Here is a 19,311-nt window from a genome sequence, read left to right on the forward strand (position 1 = left end):
TGTCCATGTATGCGTAGCCAAGGAAAACATGGTTCAAATGCAAGGAAAACACTCTCTTAGCACCTGGATGTTATGCCTACCATGTTTTTAGGCCTGCTGGAAACTATAGTGGAGCCTCTGTATTTGTCAGTGATTATATCCATTGGAGATTAATACTGACAGACTTCAACTCCAAATCTAAAAACTCCAGCTTATCTTGTGGAAACAAAACTTCTAATTTTTAGCCTGTTGTCAATCCTGTCTATGAGTTCAGATGATTAAGCTCAATTTCTTGCATTCCTTGACGATATCACTATAAGTAACAACTCAGTAAACCTTGGAGTCTTCAACTACCCCTCCATAGATTAAGCACCTAATCCTCCATCATAGGTTACTCATAATGATTTACAGATTCAGTAAACAAAAACTCCCTGGATCAAATTGTTCTCATACTCATCTGGTGCTGTAACATTGTTGATCTGGTCCTCATTAACGCAGCTCCCACTTGTTTCTTTCCCCTGCTCTGCCCATCACCGGTTAAGTCAAACCTCAAACTTGTAACCTTTACTATTAGAACCTCTTTTCTCAAAGTTAATTCCACTACTCACTTTACATGTTTCATAAAGGAGAACCTCATACAATAATATAATGAAATCTCTAAATTTACCCATTATATTCCTAGAGTACACATTGAATATACAACCAGCTACACTATGGATTTTGAAGTCTGTCTAGATAAATATATTGATCTAGCAGTCCTCACTAGAACTAAATGCATTAAAAATTTCAAAAATATACCACCCTGGTACTCAGGCAACATAAGCAAGCTTTATAAAAAGAGAAGAAACTCCTTAAAACTCAAAGTAGAGACAGAACTCCACAGCATGGGAACAGTATAAAAATATCACCAAGAAACTGAAGGACACTATAAAGGCCAGCAAATCAACCCATGATCTGAGGCTAGCAGCTGAGATAAAGGATAATAAGTCATTCTTCTGCTATGTTAGAAAACTAAGAAATAATTTGCAACATTGTCCTGACCGTCTCTATAGTGGGGCTTCCCACTCAAACACAAAGGACATCTCAAATGTACTGGCAAATATGTTTATTACAAATTTCTTCCCTAATACTCCCATCCCAATTCCTATCATCCCCGAGTAACTTCCACTCCTACCATTAACCAAGGAACATGTTAAAGGTACTTTTGAAGACCAAAAATACCTTCTCTATGGGTTAACAGTGTCAAACATGCATTCAAAGAGCCCCTTCAAAAACAGCTTAACCTAAGTCTAGCTACATGCTTTGTTCCTGATTCCTGGCACACAGCTGTAATGATGCCACTCCACAAGGGTGCAATTGTCACTGACCCGGAAACTACAGGCCAACTGAACTTATGAGAATGATCTGTAAAGCCATGTTGTGGATCATTACCAACCTCATTGATCATGATATATAATATGTGTATAAGGCTTTACCCACAACAATATGACTTTTAAAAGCTACACCATGCCTGCTAAATCTTGTAGACTTGTTTGAGAAGGTCACTCAAGTAATGGACATTGGTCTTACTGTTCCTGATGCTTAACTTGATCTGGCTAAGGCATTCCTCATCATACCACATAAAAAGATTGAAAATAAGCTGTCAGATTTGAGCAGCAATCCCTATATGATGAGATGGATAACTCATTGACTTAAGGATAGAAAACACATAATCCATAGCTGATGTCAGTGAAGTTGACCATTGGTGTTCCCCAGGGATTTGTTCTTGATCTTCTCCTTGTTTGGCATTTACATCTCTGACCACAAAAATGATAACAATTATCTCTCACTGAACAAATTTGATGATAATTGTAATTAGGACATAATTGTCAAGACTCCTAAAGATGCATAAAGCCTTCAAAATGAAATAACACGAGTAAACCACTGCTGCTTAGAAAAGAGTATGAAACTAAACTGATGAATATACTATTATCCCTTTTGGGAAACAGCAAATCTCTGCTGCCTTATCAATGAAGTAGTGATTAGAGATTTGGGCACTTAGGTATATAGTTCTCTCTCCTTTAATCTAACGTGACCACTGTTGTCAGAAAATCTTTTGTATTTTTTCAACTAAATTATCAAAGATATCGCTTCCAAGTCTAAGGAAGTAACTGTGCTTCTTTACTTAGCCCCGGTCAGACCCAGCGTACAATATAACATGTCTTTTGGAATGTACATCAGCAGGCATGTCAAAAAACCTGACCTGATAAACCAGAAAGGTTCTCAGCAAAACAGATTTTTGCCCTCAAAAATTTTAGGAAGTGGGAGAGACTGGAAGCCCTGTCCATATACTCTGTCTTATAAACTCCTAAGAGGTAACTTGTGCCTTGCATACTGTACCCCTAGAGATCCTATTATACTTAACCTCCCTTTGCATACTACACCCCTAGAGATCCAGTTATACTTCATCTCCCTCTGCATACTGCACCCCCTAGAGATCCTGTTATATTTAAACTCCCTCTGCACACTGCACCCTTAGAGATCCTGATATACTTAACCTCCCTCTCCTCACTGAGTCAAACCATGCAAAACCTAGAACCAGAGATCTAAACTTACATCAGGTAATAAGCAAAACATGATGAAGGGATGGGGTAATCATCCATCATCTCCTTTTACTCTGGAGTAGACTTCCCTTACAAATCAAGCAATTTGACTTTTTGTCTTCCTTCAAATGTTACTTGAACAACCAGATGGGTACCCTTAAATTTACACCTGAAACTTACAAGCTGCACCCTCCTTGAGAATAGTGGCAAAGCTTGGGGTGGTTATTTGGCAAACAGAACATAGTATCTGGACCTATTGACTTGTATAGCCTATAATCCTGAAAATCTGTTTACCAACAATCTCTACATCTCGCAGTAGATATTGATGTCCTCTTGGAAATCTGTTCAGCTAAGACATTACTTGATAATCCAACTAAGGAAAATAAATGCCTTCATGTTGACCATGATTCCCTACTTTTATTACTTTTAATAATAAAAGGAGGCATGCTATTGGTGGGAATCACAAGGAGTCATGCTATTGGTGGGAATCACTAGACTAGGTTAAACTGACTCAACTATCTCTTGTAATCACATTGTTAATCAAGTTACAGATGAGAGGGCTGCATTCAAAACTTCCAGTTTTAAGTAAGAACATGTCAACTTCAAACCAAGTATTAATGATTGGAGAGTTGACCATAACAGACAGGTGAAGAATTTGGTATTCAGAATTATCAGAACTCATGTTAGAGCTACATGCTTACTTGGACGTAATTTAAAAGAATTTCATGACTAATGGAGACAGGACTATATATAACCTTGAGGTAATGTATGCTGCTTTGAATGTTATAGGGAACACAGAGATAAATTATATAATGACAACAAAAAGATTCTGAATATTATGTTGACTTCCCCCTATCCATGCCTGTATCCTTAGGGCATACCTCCCAACTGTCCAGATTTTCATAAAATGTCCAGAGTTTTACCTCATGTTTTGGTATGTTCATCATAAAATTTGTGATATATTTGGCAAATAACTGAAGATTACTGTCAATAAATAATGACATACATTTGAGTTTCAGATGTCATATCCATCAGAAAATGAATGAATGCTACCTTGAATGATATAGGGAATACTGAGGTGAATTATATAATGACTGCAAAAAGGTTATGGGTGTTATGCATTGTAAGGGGCTGACTTCCCCCATCCCTTGCCTCTGCCCCTAGGACATACCAGCAAACTGTCCAGATTTTCACAGAATGTCCAGATTTTTGCCTCATATTTTGGTCTATTCATCATAAAATTTGTGATTGTTTGGCAAATCACTAAGGATTACTGCCACTAAATAATGACATACATTTGAGTTTCAGATTTAATGTCCATCAAAAAATGAATGCTAACTTAAATCCTGTTATTCTAGCAAATCACTAAGGATTACTGTCACTAAATAATGACATACAGCTGAGTTTCAGATTTCTTACAAATCCTGTTATTTTTAGCAATGTTCTAAGTTTACATGAGCAATATTTAAACTTTCTCCCTATTTTTGGATCCTTGTCCCACCATTATTTTAGGCTTTGTCCGGATTTCTTCTGTTAAGAGAATGAGAGGTGTGTCCTAGGGAACTGATATTGTCCGGATTTCTTCTGCTAAGAGAATGAGAGGTGTGTCCTAGGGAAGTGATACTGGCAAGCCCTTTCAAAATTGCAGTGTGATGGCTGGGAACATAACAGAACAATGACATTTATTTTTATGGAAAAAATGGTTATCAAGTCCATGTTCCTTGTTAGAGATTGTTACCAGTTGTCATATCTGGGCAACAGGGTACTGGCTTTAGGGGTAACAAAACTAATAAAATATTTGTATGATTAGACACTTAAGGTGCCAACTCCAAAATTATTAGAGTAAGCAATGCGAGAGTCCTCACCTGTGACGCTACGTCTGGGTAGTAAAAGTATTGAACTTCAATGGTTACCCATCTTGATTTATAGAAATATATTGATCAAGCAATACCACCTTTAAACAATTTGGATCACTGAGTACTAACACCACTATGGTAAATTCTGTTAAACTCTATCATACTATCAGATAATTAAAGAGATTTACAACAGCATAGACCATACAATGGTTAAAAAGAATCATAATCTATCTTGTAAGACCAGAAAGGAATCTTGGTCTCTGTTTTATGATACTGTAAACCAATTTACTGAAGAAAATGTCACAAGCATTACTGTAAACCAATTTACTGAAGAAAATGTCACAAGCGTTACTACCGGAGTGTCATATAGTTTTCTAGATATTCCAAAGCCACTTTATCTTCTGAGCATTTATACCTTGCAAGTACCCTCTCTCATGCCACATGTCCATACTATATAAACCCTGAGTCAATTTATGACTACCCATCCAGTCATCTAGGTTATGTTTAAAGGAAGATAGCGAGTTACATTTGTTGTATATGCATATGTTGATACTCCTCCCCAGTGGAAAAAAAGTGTATTAAGTTATATACAAAAAAACACCTTCCAAGATCTTTTAAGAAATTCCCTTTGGTTGAATCAAATAAATGGCTTAATAAAGCTCTCTATCTTTTAAATATAACAATACCTGCTAGAAAAGATGCGATATGAGAGGAAAGTTGTCACAAATTCATTGCATAGCAGGAAAGCATTCTTTCCTCATATTAGAAATGCAAGGCAACACTCTTGAATGCCTAGTTTTACAAGCTAATTTATGATAGTAGGATTATGAAAGAAAGCACCAGTAGGGCAAATGTTTTAAGTCAAGCCTCTGCTTTACATCATTCTAATAATAACCAATTATATAGATCTCTCTGGTGTAAAATGCCCTGGAATATCTGAATATCTTTCACCTGAAGTGGCTGAAGACATGAAAACTAACACCTCTCTGGGTCCTGCAGAGCCTTTATTGTTTTCTCAAGAAGCTTTGTAAAATTGTTTGCCCCTTTTGAAATGTTTGCATCAACATTTACTAAGCTTAGTTTTTGTTCATGACATGCTATTTGTCTGAGGAAGTCTACTACTGTGGAGATGAAAAGCGCTTTACTTCAATAAACTAATGTCGATAAAGTGTTGTGGTTCCAGTGGTTGTTTTTGGATTTTCAATTTAGTTTCTGTGTTTGGATTAATTCAGTTTTATGACAATTAATAGATGCTCTTGAGCTAGGATTATCAGTAGATTATATCTGCATAAACTTGGGGAAAAAAATGGATTGCATTCCCCATGATAGAAGAATTGATCAGCTAATCACCTGTAATGTAAATATTTACATTGTTAACTGGATTAGGAATTGGCATTGCAGCAATATATGTTTAGGGTACAAGTTGGTGAAAGTCTGTCAGTCACAAAAGGTGTGCTCTGAGGGGTTCTGCATGAGTCACTACTGGGGGCAGTATTTATTTATTTTATTTTACAGTTGTTAACCGGGACAGTCCAACTGGATACATGTCCATTTTCAGTGGAGGCCCGGGGAGAAAAGCTCCAAGGATACAAATTTACAAGACATAAAGACAATTCTTAGATACATATTTCAACTAGGTCCACTAAGGGTATCTAGTTGAGAACACATATAAGTGTTAAGCCATAGACAGATGCAGTTATCAATAGGTTTATAAACAACAATAAATTGTGCAAACTAACACAAAATTACCATCATGCTTTTATTGTGGTGTACAATTTTCTGCAGGTGAAACAAGAGACTATTGTTTAAGCCAAGAGTTGCATTAGTATAGGAGTGGTACTGGAGTTAGTCTGGTGTGGAGCAGGGACATAGCCATTTGTTGCTTAGGTGACTTTTGAGAGATTTTTTAAATTTAGGCAGGGAGGTTTCCAGGGTTATGGATGCAGGCAGGGAGTCCCAGATTTTGGCCACATAAGAAGAGTAAAGGGAGTAACCAGCATGGTTGTGTGTTCTAGTAACTTTTAACAGTAGCTTGTCTGTGAAGCAGAGTTGTCTAGGACAGGAGTACTGTTGGATTATGTTACTTAATGAAGGTGGTATATTTGGTTGGGAGAGTAGCTTGTGAGTGATGATGAGCTGATTATGGATTAGTAGATTTGGTAGTTCAAGCCAGTCCAATTGCTTTAGGTTATGACAGTGATGGGTTCTGAAGGAGCTGTTATTAGAAAATTTGACTATCTGATTATAGCAGGTGGTCATTTTGTTGGTTTCTATTTTGGATAGATCGGTCAAGATTGGCAATGCATACAGTAGTGTTGAGAGAAAGTGGATACGAGCAATTGTGGATCTAGCATTATGGGTCAGGAAGGATTTGTGTTTGTAGAGACTACCTAGCTTTTTGTTTGTATTTTTAATAGCCAGATTTATGTGTATATCAAATTTTAGCTTGTTATCAATGGTAATACCTAGAAGTTTTGTATGGGATTCAGATGAAATAGGGGTACCATTTTTAGAGTGGATAGCGAATGAGGAGGTAGGAGCAGTAGTTGATGAGGGATGAAATAGTAGGAGCTTGTTTTTTGGGGGTTAAGTATCAAGCCATTCTCAGTAAGCCAGCTTTTGACTGAGTGAAAATTATCCTGTTTTTTTTTGTGTAGATTTGCTAGCATAGGGGCACTGCATATTATAGTTGAATCATCTGTGTATTGGATAAGGGTGAACTATTTGCAAATGAGTGGAGATTATTTGTAAAAATTGAGAACAGCAAGGGGCCCAGTATAGATCCCTGAGGTACCCCAAGTGTCACAGGTAAGAGTGGAGACAAGTTATTGTTCCATAGTACTGCCTGTTGCCTATTGCTGAGGTAGTTTTTGAACCAGAAGACTGATAGGTTGTCTAAACCTAGGTTTACAAGGTGGGAGATGAGTTTTTCATGGTTAACCATATCAAATGCCTTTGACAGGTCTAAGAAAATGTCTGAAGAAAGCTTACCATTGTTCCTGTTTTGGTTTGTGGTATTTGTGAATGCTAACAGGGCTGTGGTTGTGCTATGACCTGGACGAAACCCGTGTTGTGATTGAGATATGAGTTCTTGATTAGTAAGGTGGGACATTAATTGATGGTGAATACATTTTTCTAACATTTTAGCAAGTGGAGATAGGATTGCGATTGGTCTGTAGTTTGATATGTTATAAGAATTGCCCCTTTATGAAGGGGTATAATGTAGGCAGTTTTCCAAATCAGGGATACTGAGCCTTCAGAGATACATCTGTTTATTAGTATAGAGACTGGTATAGCTATTTCAGTTGCTACCAATTTTAAGTATTCGTTGGGGAGAGAGTCTGCTCCTAATGTTGTCGGTTATAACTGGGTGAGTAGCTTTCTTATGTAGGAGGTTGGAGTGGGTTGTAGCTTAAAAGATGAACTGTTGTTAGGTGTAGGGTGGTTACTTGTAGTTTTGGCAGTAGGTTGCTTTTGTGTGAGGGCAAGTACGGTTTCAGTAAAGAATGTATTGAATGATTCAGCTATGTTTTCTTTTGTTAAACCTGATGTTGAGGATGGGGTAGTGGTTTTACCAGGGTGTAGTAACCTGTTTAAACCTGCTCAGAATTTCTTAGGATTGTTCATGTGTTGATTTTGATGGGTAATAAAGTAATTTCTTTTATCTTGCATGACTAGTTTCTTGGTTAGATTTCTAATCTGTTGGTATGCTTGCTGCATTCTCGGGTTCTTGTTGGACCTCCAGGCTGACCAGGCTCTATTCCTTTCTGTTATTTTTTCCCTAGTTTTCTTAGTTAACCATGGAACTGTGTTAGTCTTAACTCTGGTAGTTCTTACAGGGGCATGCATATTTAATATTTCTAAGAAGGTGGAGTTAAAGTGTTTGGTGGCTTCATCTAGGGGTAGATAATACAGTTCAGACCAGTTGTATTGCTTTAGCTCATGTACGAAGTTAGATGGGTTAAAGTGTTCTTTGTTCCTGATTGTTTGAAGTATTGGGGTTTGAGGGTGGTGGGAATTATATTTAAGTAAGAAGGTAGTTTGACGGTCACTTAATGAGTCAGGAAGGGTGCCTGCTAAGTAGGAACAAGGTATTTTATTTAGTAAGAGCCAGTCTAAGTGTTTCTTTTTTACTACTTTTGACTAATCTAGTGGGCTGTTTGATTACTCGTGAGAAGGTAAGCAGGTTGATAAGATTAGTGGGTGCTTGGGAAGAGCATGTGAGCCAGTCAATATTGAAGTTTACTAATACAATGGTCTCTTGAGGCATGGATTGTGATAGCCATTGAAGTAAAGCTTCTATGGTAGGGATATTATTGCCTGGAGGGATATAACCTGTTACTAAGTTGATGGTTTTCTTGTTACATATTTTGAGCTTAGTTATGACTATTTCTGCCTTGTCCAAGGGGAGGGGGGGGGCATAGGTACCTCAGTCTTAGCTATGGTTAGTGTATTTTTGTACAGCAGGGCAATGCCACTGCCCTTTTTCTTCCATGTATCTTGCCTAAGGATACTGTACCCAGGTGATAGGATCTCTGTTGCCTATTGCTGAGGTAGTTTTTGAACCAGTTGATTTGGGGTAGGTGTTGATGGGTTTAAGAAGGGTATAGCTTATGGTGGTAGTATTGAATAGGGTAGGGTTTATTTTTAGGGAGTAAATGGGTGGGATGGGCGAGATGTTGGATGTGGATTTATGGGTAAGGGGGAAGTTGTTTTGTACAGGGTAGTAGTAAGACGTGATGTGGTCGATACATACTAAGTAGAGTAGTAGGGTCATTTGCAGAAGGAAAGTATTCATAGTTAAAGAGGATTGTTAATTGACAGGAGTTTGTAGGAGTGGTTTGAATGAATGTATAAAAGGTTGGGAGGGATATGATTGGTTGCTGGATCCTTAAGGGGTGGGAGGGATGTGTATTGGATATTGGTTGATTGGGGGAGGGAATGGATAAGTATAAATGTAGTTGATGTGGGGGTGGGTGGAAATTGGGGGTAGGGGAGGGAAGTGAGCCCGAGTGTAGCGAGGGTGAACAGAGCTGGCATGTAAGACCTCAAAAAAACTATCAGTTAGACCTGAGCATAGGTGTAAGTTGGGTATGCTACAAGGTTTTGTTCTTTTGCTAGGATTAATAATTGTAACTTATGGTTTGCTTTCCTATCCTACAGTACTTTATAACCTTGGTTAAAGCTATTTCTATTTAAGCAACTTAAGCCTCCCTGTAGTCGGGATCTTTACTGTGATTCCCACAAGTGTAGTAACAAGGTTTGGAAAGGAGTCTGAGAGGATATTGGTTGAATTGTAAGACTTATAGAAAAGTATAATAAGGGTCGCTGTAAGTAGGGGGAAGTAGAGGGGGGAAACTATACCTGCCGCCTGCCTTCAGGTGAGCTTACAGGGAAAGATTAGACTCTACTATTAACCTTTTTATATAGATGGAATTTTGTGGGCTGGAGTCTTTTGTTGAAATGGACTGCTCAGTAGCTGCTCCAGGTAACACAAAGTCACTCAGTGGAGAATTAAGGCTGGGAATTGGTTAAGGTGGCTGATAGGTCTAGAGGTGAGGAGATAAGAAATATGAGAAGGAAGGGTAAAATGCACATTTATATCACATACCATCACATACCAAAGCGGCATGAGATTGAAAACCAACTGAACACTAGATGGCGCTAATCGTCTAGAACAGTTACAGCATGTAATACATTAGAGTAATTAGGTAATATGTAAAATCACAGTATTTACTACACATAACATAATATAAAAGATTTGGAACCAAAACTAGCTTTTTAAACATTTGTAAAATCACAGTAATTGCTACACATAAATTAAAATCAAACACTAGGAACCTAAACTAACTATTTAATGTGATGTAGAACACTAGGAACCTAAACTAATTATTTAAACATCACTATAATGTTCACTCAATTCCCCCCTCAGACATAACATCTGACTTGGGATGCGGCAATAGCGTATTCCCATAGACTATGGTTTCAGACTCCACTACAACTACAACATGTCATTATTTGGAGCCACTATTGTAAGGGATTGTGCCACTGAGCAGTGGGTCAGCTGTAGTTAGTCTGTGGAATGCTTTAGTAGCATAATTTCACTTAAGTAGGCAGAGTTTGCCTTCTAAACACAGTTTCTGCTGTCATTATGCAGTAAAAATGCCTATATAGGCTATCTCTCTTAATTAATCCCACAGCAATACAGGGAGTTCATCTACCTACTAAACACAATTCTGCTGCCGTTATGCTGTGAAAAATGTCTCTTAACTCATTCACTCCAGAGCAGCTCTGATAAAGCTGCCTGCTTAATTCCACCACAGGAGCAACAGTGCAGCCTGAGCTCATTTTCAGAAAATTCATTTCTAATACCATACAGAAAACAAGTGTAAATAACTCTTTAACTATAAGAGCTAGACTAAAATTGTAAATGTGAAAGTTGTTCAGCAGACACTGACCTTCAGTGTAAATGTTGATAGTGCACATCAAAGTCATTATTAAATATTTGGCAAGGAATGCTGATATTGTGCATATTTTTTTACCTTTTTGGAAAAGCAAAGCACAATATCTTGATCAATGTACCATGTAGACCCATCCAATTTGTATTTAATGTGTTTGTATGAATGTCAGCTTTAAAATGATACCGTAACCATTACTGTGTGATGCTCCTTTAAGGAGATATTCACAGAAATATGATTAATATAATATTTCTCATAATTGATAAATAAACAAAGCATAATATCTCATCACCTGTAACAGACAGAGGGCACATATCAGTGTAGAAGTTGTGTGGCTCAATGTCAGCTTCAAAATGATGTATCATTTGTGTCATCACCATGCTCCCTTGCAAAGATATGGACATAATAATGAGAAGCATTGGAAATGCATAATTTTCATAATCTTACAAGACTACAACTGTAATATCTGTACATGTGTACACTGCATAGACACAGTTATTATACCATGTTATAAGGAGTAACACTGTCTTCAAAATGAGGTATTACTTGGCATATTGACATGCTCCCTTGCAAGGATATTTACCAAAATATGAAAAAAAATAATAATTTCCATAACCTAAGTCCAAAACAAAATTTAATATCTGTACATGTGTACACCATACAGGCTCAGTTCTTTTACCAAGTTGGAACTATGAATACTGTCTTCAAAATGAGGTATTACTTAGCACATTCATGGCATGCAAGGCCATCTGATCTGTCTGATACCTGTGCTGGCTACTCACACAGACAGCTGATAGCACTACAGTCTCACAACCTCTTTCAGTGTCAGCTGCCTTCCTTACCTATGCCTTTTCTCTTTACATGTGCTTTACATGTGTCCATTCAGCAATGGACCTAAGGGAGCAAGTTCTGTATTACTAAGCCCTTCCTGTCATCTAAACTCTACACATGCCTGATAAAAGAAGAATAAAAAATGAAGTATTGCAGGATGGTTAGTGACATACTCAACTGTACATGGTAGCACTCTCCTGAAACAATTGTTCTTTTTCTGCATCTTCATCTACACCTTCCTCAGTTATTTGTCAAACTCAGAAAAATATCATTTTACACAACACAATTCATAATAGAGTTTTACTACCATACTGGTCCTACTTGGTCAAGGATGTTTTCCATTCTTCTCACAAGCTGCGTGTTACCAATTCTGCATAGCTCACCTCACGCCATTGTGGAGGTCAGTCAAGAACAATGCAATGCCCTCCTCAGTAAGGTGAACACCATCTCTTCTGAACAGGTGAACATCTTCTGCGGTGATGCTGTCATGGCAGATTGTAGATCCACCAACCCTGTGCAACAAGCCATCCCATTCTGTAAACGTCTGGCCTTGTGCGCTGCCTGTTGACTGTTTTCCATATCTGGCAAGGAATTATGTCAGACCACATAAAATGACAACGTGATCACCACAACTGCAGCTGTTCAAAAATTGCCCTGATTTGAAACTGTAGCCTTCTGAGTGGTTGACTGATGACATAATTCCCTCCAATGTGCGGCACAAGGATGTCGGGCTCAGGGTAGATGGAACACTTCTCTTCCAACAACTACAGTACTCCGCTCCAATGCATACCACTTCTTGCAATCCAGCATACCTTCACAGTAGATGTGGGGAAGCTCAAGTTGTAGTGGTTTTCAGTTATGGAGGCCTGGCTGGCAGCCCAGTGAATGTAGGAATGGCCACATACCCACACTCTCACTTATCATTCTGCTCATGAAGTCATGTCAGTGTCAGAAGGTGGATGAACCTGCACAGGAAAGAAAATGCAAAGAGATTACTACTGATATTTGACAGATGTATTGGAAGACCACATATATATGTATGTCATAATGCATTACCTGGTTAGACCATCCAAATTTTCACTCCTAATCACAGGGTCATTACTCTTTTCATAAGGTATATAAGTGGTGATGATGCTGCAGAGGTACATACCTACCACCTGTGAAAACACCAAATTACACACAATGACTGACAAGGGACACAGAAAGGGCACATGTAAAAAAGAAAAAGCAGGATAAGGACCGCCACTCCACTAATATGCTGAGGACAGGCATGGGGCTTCAGCTCGTGGGCATCTGAAGTGTCCTATATCGGTGCTGTCTACCCACTCTGACTGCTGGTAGCAGCAATGACTCTGGATTGCATGCAATGCCAGCACTCTGCCTTACCTCTGCTTTTCCATATAAAAGTGTCCTTTTGGCAATGGCCATAAGGACTGATAGGGGGAGCTAATGTAAAACCTCTTGCCCTGACATGCATACATTTACTACACATGAAGGGAGGGAGACTGAGGGGAGAGCTACAGCAAGACAACATGTGAAAAAACCAAGAGTGATCTAGGCTTTGTCTTTTTGCATGTGTCCATTCGCGGAGTGTCCCAAACATGTTCTGGCTGCCCACTCAGACTGCTGGTAGCAGCAATGGCTCCAGATTGTATGAAATGCCAGCACTCTGCCTTACCTCTGCCTTTTCCATTTACATGTCCCTCCTTGTTTGTTGATGTACCAAACCACTGACATAACGCCCATTTGGGCAGCAATTATCCCTAGAGGAAGGAGTTCTGAAAGGCTTGGAACTCTAAAAAGAACGTTCTCTTCTCCAATACATTTATATGCATTTTGGTCTCTTCTAGGAACTATATAACCACAATGAGGACTTTACTGTCTATCAAACACATTGTAAAAATGATAGAAACTGGTGGGGGATGGCTTTAAATGACTCCACATAGACAAAACCCCAAATCTGGCTTGTGCATTCATCAATGTGATAATGACCTCTACTCAACAGTGACAGCTGCTGGGGGTTTTACCTGAAAAGTGATAATGACTCAGTGCTATATTGTAACTGCACTTACTGTTAATGTGATAATGAGATGCATTTCATCACTTGAAAGTTATGCATGCTCAGACACAGGTGATAATTGCTGCACATAACCTTTTGAGTAGGCATTCATTATAATTCAGTAGAAAAAGTATATCATTATAATTCAGTAGAAATGGCATAACACTTATTACTGAGCCCTTCCTCCTCCCACCTACTATTCACATGTGACTGACAAAGACAGGAAAAGTGCCCAAAAGATATGGTAGCAGCATGCTGGCAGTAGTCAACAGGAAATAACCTTTACCTCAATCAAGCAACTACTGAGTATATGCAGAAATACAGTGATACAAACAGAAATGCCAAACTTACCTGGTCCATCCATGTAAGTATTAGTTTAAAAAGTAGTTATTCAAGTTATCTCACCTAACCATCCCTCTGGTTACAATAACACACAGCACTGTTTGTTAGCCATCATTTCAACATGTCCTCAGACGTATACAGATAATAAAGGATTCCTGAAAGCTGGATACATAAACAAAAATTATAATAACCATCACTGAAACAGGAGCAAAAGGTAACCTATGCTTATTACACCGTATCTGTACTACAATATTCTAACAACTAGATCAGCTGAGAGAACACGGCATGGCACCTTGCAGTAAGCCAGTGAATTAGTTGTCTGTGTTGTGTATACATAAGTGCCGAAGTGACACAATAAACTGTTTTGCCCACCAGTCACTTCAGCAGTCTGACCATGTATGCACAAGCATTTCCCTGGTACACAAATGAATTATTTCCCCTACCAACATCTTCATTAGTACATGTTATACACATGCCCCAAAGTGAAGCAGTCACCCAAATGACCCCTTCAGGAAAATGTTGAGATATGCACAGTCACCACAATTAAGTACATTATGTGTATATATATATATATATATATATATATATATATATATATATATATATATATATATATATATAGGTTCATAGGTAGGTACTAGGCTATCTGCCCGAGGGCATTTATAAGTCTAGCCAGAGTGTGTTGGCTTTCGCTGCCCCATTGATTAATTAACTGATCCTCTGTCAAGCAGAGCCAATATAGTGATCCCAGGGGTGTATTTTCTGTTACCCATCCACTCGTCAAGGTTTCTGTTGAAGAGTGTTAGTGAGGGGCTCTGCCTGATGTCATTTAGAATTTTGTTCCAAAGCATGGGGTACCCCTGTGACAGGAATGTATCCCTCCAGCATGTTCTATTTATCGTTGTGGCAAGGTTTAGCTCACTAGAGCACATGGCTCGCAGTGACTTGGATTTCTTTAGGTGGAGCATGACCATCAATTCTGAGTTGGACATGGCTTTGTAAGTCAGGCTGAGTACAGCTGGAGTTTTTTCAGTCGGGCTGCATAGGACATATGTTTGAGGCCAGTAATCCTTTAGGTGAGATACTTTTGTGGTCTTTCCAGCGATTGGAAGTATCTTGTGAGTTACATCCCAAATGGGGCATTGTACTCTATGATGGGTCTAATGAGTGATGAGTAGAGGGGCACTATAACCTCTTTATTTCTAGATGCGAACCCTTTAGTAATTAGATGGGCCACATAGAAGGATTTCCTAACTACTTTGGCAATATGATTATCAAAGGAGAGATTACTATGTACCTGGGTCCCCAGATCTCTTATTACCTCTTCTGTATTAAGGGGGCTGCCACCTATGTGGTTATTCGTGGGTGTTTTGTTTTTCCCAAATGGGATGACTATGCATTTTTTGGCATTTAGCTTGAGGCCATAACTTTGACACCAGGTGTCCATCTCAGTAAGGCTCTTTTGGAGGATTGGCAAGTTCCCAGACGCTCGAAAAGAATAGCCAACAGAAATATGGAAAGAAAAAACACAAATTATCAGGAAAATCCATGGAAAGGATTTGGCAACCGGGGGAGGGGCAGGAATTTTTATTGAATAGAGAGCAAACAATCAGTGATAATATTATTAATTCTCATTGTGGGTTCAAAATTTATAATTATACCTCTAGAGAGATTAAAAAGGAATTTTTTACTTTATTCTCCAAGGTGTTTAAATTTGTTCCCACACAAATCCCAGATTTAGCAGAGGTCATGTTGAATGTACATCTTTATACTAGGAAGTTAAACTTTCAGGTCATGTTTCCTGCAACCAGGCCAAATTTTACTGGTTCCCATCAAGGAGGTGGGGTAAAGAAAAATAGTACATACAACCCACCCCTACATCCCCTGGTAAGTACCTATGAAAAAGTTGTTAAGGAGGAAATTTATGGTTTATGGGCCGAAGAGAAGAGGTTTTATTTTAATCTGAACCCAAAGGAAAGGACCTTATTGAAGGAATTGAAGGCTGACAAGACCCTTAGGATTATGGCTCCAAATAAAGGGGGTGGCATAGTTCTTTTTGATATGGATGATTATGTTAACATTATGCAGGGGTTGTTATTTGATGAAAACGACTATCTCCAAGTTTCACAAAACCAAATTAACATAGCTTATCAACGTATAGATGGTTATTTGGAATAATATTTATTAGAACAAAGAATTTAATTTGAAACTCATAATTTTCTGGTTAAGGCACACCCTAAGGCTCCTGCCTTCTTTGGCATACCTAAAATCCATAAAAGTATTCATTCCCCTCCATTTAGACCTATTGTGGTGGCCAATGGGTAAAAAACTCACAATTTGGCTGTCTTTGTGGACAGAACTTGTAGACATACTTTGGAAGGGATACCACATATTCTTAAAGATTTATGGGATTTCTTCGGACAGTTAAAATCAGAGTTATGGTCTGATGATGTTATTTTTTTAACTATAGATATCCAGGACCTATTTACATGTATACCCAGGATTAAAAGGATGGAACTTTTTGAGGATAGTTTACAGGCTTGCTCCAATTTTGACCGTGGACAACGCCAACTGATTTGTGAAATTATGGCCCACGTTTTAGATAATTTTATATATTTTGAGGGCGAATACTACCAACAAATCAGGGGTATTGCCATGGGAGTGGCCCATGCCCCTTTGTATGCCAACTTGGTCCTGTTTGGCTGGGAAGTATGATGGGTGTTTAATAGTAAATTTCGGGCAGATATACTCACGTATCAAAGATTTTTGGATAACATTTTTATTCTGTGGAAGGGGAAGGAAGAAGATATTACCCTGTTTATGGAATATTTGAATCAAACCACATCATTTTTGAAATTTACTTATGAAGTGAATAAATTAGAAACAAATTTTTTGGATGTGAAGATTTCTATGACTAAACAGGGTTTCAAATCTAATGTATTCCGGAAAATGACATTTTGTAATGCTTACTTACATTATTTGAGCCACCACCCTAAAAAACAGAAAAAAAGTATAGTTAAGGGTCAAGCAATTAGGATGGCTAGAATGACCTCGGATAGAGAAGATGTAATAAAAGGGCTTGAATTCTTGAAAAACGTGTTTTTTGAGAGGGGATATCCACCCCACATAGTTGAACCCATTATTGTGGAGGTTCTTGGTGAATGGGGGAAGAGATACAAGACCTTATTGGGTAGTGCTTGTACTATGGTTGGATCCAAGATGGACAGCGTTGTGAATGGAATGGACAAATCAAGGGATGTATTAGATCAGGACAGCCTTTTGAATTCTAATATTAGAAATTATAATCAGGCGTGTGCTATTCAACACAGTCCCTTGTCTTACCAGATTAAACCGATTTTACACAAAAACTGGGGTATGTTGTTGTGTCTTTCGGCTTTTCCCGGTTAGGGGTCGCCACAGTGGAACTCTGGCCCGCTAATGATTGGTAGTTGCCTTTTACGTGCCGGGTTGCCAGCCCTGATGCACAACCTTCAACGAAGGTACACCCATTCACGCATGTCTCCACGCAGAAGACGCTCTAGCTGAGAATCGAACTGGACAGCATCTTACTGTGAGGCAACAATGCTACCGCAGCACCACCACTGCGGGCACACAAAAAACGGGGTATATTCAAGGTAAATAATGAAGTATACAACAAAGTAGGGGAGAAAACAGTTTTCTCTATGAAGGTGGGTAGTAATATCAAATTAAATTTGGAGAAAACTAGAGTGGATGGGGCACGTGAAAGAGGAAATACTAAACCCTGTGGACATTGTTCCTATTGTGGGTACATCTTTCAGGGACCCCTGGTAACCTTAAATAATAAAATTGGAAGTGTAATACATTTGAAAAAAGGGAACTGTTATATCAACAAGACAGTTTATATTGCATTGTGTAACACCTGTGATGGGTTCTATATTGGGAAAACAGAGAGAGCCCTGAAATGTAGGATATATGAGCATTTGTATGAAATTAAACATCAAAAGGAAACAAACGCCCTCTATAGACATAGTCAGGTTTGCAGTGGACACACTGGTTTCAAGTTTGCCATTGTTGATTCAGTGAGCTTGGATGTGAGGGGGGATTGGAAAAATTACTAATATAAGAAGGAATTAATGTGGCAGCTTAGGTTGGCTGCAAATTTTTATCCTGGATTAAATGATCACATATCTATATTTTCAGTTTTAAAGGAAAGGACTAATCAAATTAGATAGTGTATATAGTCCCATTTGAATGCATGTTTTAGCTTACTGACATTAGTATATCAGTTGTTTTTGAACTGAATACATTTTTTTTAACTATGTATTATTTTATATAGTCGAAACTTTTTATAAAAGCATGAAATATGTGAATATACATACACAATATAATATAAAAATGTATAAATAAAATATTAGGATAATTTCATGTTTAAAATTCAACAGTTTGGTACTTGGTGCTTTAAATGTTCAAATGCTGATTAATTAGTTTATTAATTGGTTTGCAGTGTTTGGTGGGAGACTATTTAAATGTGGTTTGTATTTCTGGTCAGTTGTTCTGATTAAGTCATTTTAACATGATGAAAGCGCTTAACATGATTCATTCTGGATGATTTTATTTTTTTATTACATTAAAAAAACAGTATCCACGGTTCTTTTGGTGCTTTTTTCTTTGGTTATAGTTTATTTTGCACGAATACACCTGCTTTTTGGTTTTAGGATGTCCATGTCAGCCGGAGAGTTAATTATGGCTCCCAGTTTGCAGTCCTCAGTGAACTTGGTTAGCCATAGTCCTGTGTTTGCCTGTACTTCTGAGAAGTATATGCCGAACAGTAGGGGTCTAGGCCCGAGCCTTGTGGGACACTACTTGTGACTGGTTTAGATTCAGACCTGGAGCCCGCTATTCTTACCATGTGAATTCTGTCTGTAAGCCAGATGGCAACCCATCTCATGACGTAGGGGTTTATGTTCAGTCTGGTGAGTTTTTCTGTAATACCTGAGTGGGGAATGGTGTCAACAGCCTTGGCGAGGTCAAGGTAGACTGTGTGAACCACTTTTCCCTCATCTATGGCCTTGGTGACTGTCTTGAAGAAGTCAACCAGGTTTAGTAGGCATGATCTGCCCTTAACAAAGCCGAACTGGGTTGGGTCAAGTGTTTGGAGGTTCCCAATGTCTTTGTTAATGAGTTCCATGAAGATGTGCTCCATAGCCTTGCAGACCAGGCTA

The 19,311-nt window shown here is 38.4% G+C and overlaps 1 protein-coding gene across 2 annotated transcripts in view; it reads right to left on the minus strand.

Moving 5' to 3' along the window:
• Window positions 1-19,311, minus strand: part of LOC122809692 (von Willebrand factor A domain-containing protein 5A-like) — a 1,295,998-nt gene that overhangs the window by 1,145,089 nt on the left and 131,598 nt on the right. The window lies entirely within an intron of this gene.

The sequence above is a fragment of the Protopterus annectens genome, chromosome 8.part0, assembly GCF_019279795.1.
Source record: "Protopterus annectens isolate FY-2018-M chromosome 8.part0, PAN1.0, whole genome shotgun sequence".
Lineage (NCBI taxonomy): Eukaryota > Metazoa > Chordata > Ceratodontiformes > Protopteridae > Protopterus > Protopterus annectens.